Source organism: Cinclus cinclus, chromosome 2, assembly GCF_963662255.1.
Source record: "Cinclus cinclus chromosome 2, bCinCin1.1, whole genome shotgun sequence".
Taxonomy (NCBI): Eukaryota; Metazoa; Chordata; class Aves; order Passeriformes; family Cinclidae; genus Cinclus; species Cinclus cinclus.
In genome coordinates this window covers 69607695-69611287 of record NC_085047.1, presented here as the reverse complement: position 1 = coordinate 69611287, position 3593 = coordinate 69607695, and positions in this window count along the sequence as shown.

The window sequence follows — 3593 nt, the reverse complement described above, 5'->3', positions numbered from 1 at the left end:
TCCCCTAGCCCACACAGGTATCACGGAATCAGAGAACATCTCTGGAAAATTCCAGGGATGAGACCCATTAATACAAATAATTACTTGCACTTTGCAAATATTTATCTGGAGTAAATAAAGAGGAAGAGAGGTTCTGGTGCAATGACTCACCTACTGACTGATACGATAAACAGTTACAAACAACTGTAAAAATGTCTCCATTAGATTTTTGTCATTTCACAGTTTTTCACAGCAGAGTTATTCATTTCCTCATCATCTATTTCCTCTTCTGAGTATGAATAATGTCACAATAAATCCTCTGATCAATGTTTCTCATTAAATGATAAAAGTAGGAACATCAGAGCCAAAAGAACAGCTAAGAAAACCAGGAATAATGTGTCATGATGTGGCTAATATGCAGAGGGAACCAGACACCCTGTAATGTCTCAGCTATTTCTGGGTACATAAAAGACTTCAAAATACCACAATACAAGTTACAGTAATGACTCTACCTTCATTAAAAAGAGAAGCACTTTATACTGCTTTATAGATCTTTTTTTTAATACATGAGAACAAACTTGCTTAGGGTCTATATTGAACTGTACATACATCAAACAGCTGCACAACCCTGGACTGTGTAGAGTCAGCTCCACAAAGGGAAGCAGCAGAGTCACATTACCACAGATGATTGACTGGCCCTTGTGCGTGACACAGTTAATTAGCCAGAGCTCATCACCAGAATAACTCTGCTATACTGCTCATCAGATCTAAGGTAGCATCATTCCCATGTCATCACATACAGATAACCAGCTCCCTCAGAGTACATATCCATACTGTCACAGATAAAGAGCAGCAAATACCCAGTCTGATCCCATCAATGACAGAGTCCGCAGACTCTCACAGGGTTTGTTCTGATTCAGGATACTTGCCTTTTGAGGCATGCCCAATCTAGATTTAAAAGCTGCCAGTGATACCACACTTCTTCAGTGGGTGAATATAGCCATTAATTTAATGGATTGCTTAAAAAAAAAAAAAAAAAGGGTGCCTTATTTTGTGTTTGAGTTTTAACTTCACCATTTTGACAGAGAAGTTTGTCAGACCTCTGACTGCGGGACTGAACAGTTCTTTGCTATTTGTCCTGTTTTGTGTACCATGACCAGTTATCCATAAGTCATCATGTTGATAAGCTGAGTAGATTGAACTGCTGGAGATTTTCCAGGTCCTTAATATTCCCATGGCTTTTTGTTGACCCTTCTCCAAATTATTCACATCCATCATGAATTCTGAGCACTAGAACTGGACACTCTATTCCAGTAGCAATTGCTTCTCTGCCAAGTGTGGCAACCCTGTAACCTTCCACTTCTGTCTGGTGGATATACCTAAGGATAGTATTAGTCAATTTTTTTTCCATGTGGTCAAAATAACATGTCCTCTTCAGAATCTCTATTTCACAGGAATGTCCTCTTTCTTGCTTTTATGGCTTACTTTTCTGTTCCTGATCTATTGCTCTGACAAGAGACCCCCTATTTGGCTGTACAGAAATGTCTCTTTTGCAGAAGAGACATTTTTTTCAGAAATGTCTCTTTTTTTAAATAATCTTGCTTACACAGTGTCCCTGGATACTCTTTGTTGCTGATCCATCTCTTCTTAATTTTTCACTCCTGTTATTCTGTGTCATCATAATTTTTTTTCAGACAAAATGTGATGTCTTTTTGCCCAGTTATTAGTAAAAATGCTCAATTACACAGAGCAAAAATTTTCCCCCCAGCACCTCTTGGAAAGCACAATTAACCAAACAAGACAAAGGTACACTCATATTTACAATTATGTTTGGAGATTAACAGTTTTGCATCACTGTAATGTGTGCTGCATTGACCTGTTTTCTGTGGTGTTTTAGTGAAAATCTCACACAGTACCAAATCAAACCTATACCAGAAGTTCCTCAGTTCTCCAACGAAACTCAGATCTTCAGTCAAAATATTCAATAACTTTGCCAAAATATATTTCTCTCAAATATATTGACTGAAATTAATTATATTAACATATCTTAATATTTTTAAATTGTGTATGTATACTGCTCCATTATTTGTCCTAATATTGTGCTCTGACTGCCAGACCTGCATTATTTCGGTCTGGGCTTTTATCCATTTTCTGTTTTAAAATAATTGCAGTGTTATCTTCTCTGCAGTCCTCTGGAAATTCCAAGGCTTCTTGAAAAGCAACCAGAGGTTCTTTACACTAATCTCAACATTAATCTTGACAAGGGTTTTGTTGCAAGATTATTGGAACTGCTAACTTAAAATCATGTGATGTCTTGCACCTGCTAGCTGTGCTTAGTACCACTGCAGGATATTAGATCAGCACCATCCAACAAGAAGACATAATTTGTTTTTCACCCCAGTCCATAATAAAGAACTGAAGCACTTATGGAATGCTTTTGCCTTTTCTATGTCGGTCATTGCAATTCTATTAGGGTCATCCTGCCTTTATTATTGCTAGTATTGGTTTTGTTTGGATCTACTCAGAAAATACTTTAACCCAGATGATTACTCTTCTATTCCATAATATTTTTTCATTAATTTTCTTTATTTGCTGGCTTCTATGCTGTTCACTGACACCACTCATAAATATGTCTTCTTTTTATTATTTGTTCTGCTCTGATTTCTCATACATCAAAACTGCTTCTTTTCTTAGATACAGCATTGTTTTGTTTGGGATACTGTAGCTTTCTCAACCTCTAGTAACATATTTTGAAGCTAGCCTAGTTCTTCATATTTCTTTTCATGTTTTTTCTTCTAACTGGATATGTATATCATATTGAGAGATAAGAATCAGTACTGTGCATAGAGCTGAGAGATGTAGACTGAGCAGCAAATGCTGCCACTCCCAGATGAATCAGGCATCCTGCCTCTTCAGCTATCTGGCAATGGACCAGCACAGGTTTAACAAGAGAAAACCTCAGAAGGATCTAGTTACCATTGCTTTGTACAGAACGCAGTGAAAGCCTCCCCACCACCAGACAACAGTACCACCCTCACATCAGCAGAAAAAGACATATAGGAAAGCTTTGCTGACACTGAAGAATTAAAGTCATGTAGCATTCAAAAGCTACATCCTCATAAGAAGATACACAAGATCAGTGTCAGATATGAAAAAAAAAAACCTCTATTAAAAGTTGGTTGCAGTCCTTGGTAGTCTTTTTATTAATGTGTGCTGTTTGTGCATGCTTAAAATGTGTTTGTTTGGTTGGTTTTTTTTAATATGCATTGCCTACTTTGAGGCAATGAGAGGAAGCAACGAAATAAAAAGAAAAATCTCTCATACAGTATTGTTTTTTCTCTGGTTGTAGTAAGTAGAAGCTTTAGTGTGCATGTTTGGACACAAATATGAAGGCTTGCCTTACCCAGCTTACCCTGTTGTCTGATCCCAGGAAAGGGCAGAGTATCATTTCATTCTTTTTTTTGGCTCCACACATCTAGGCTGCCAGCATGAACACTTCCTGTAGAACCTCTGTGAAAACGAACTGAACGGTTACAAATCCCAGTTGTTCTTTTGATGTGTGGCTCTGGTGTTCTTCCCATTAGCCTTCCATACCAATTTGCTTTCTTCATGGC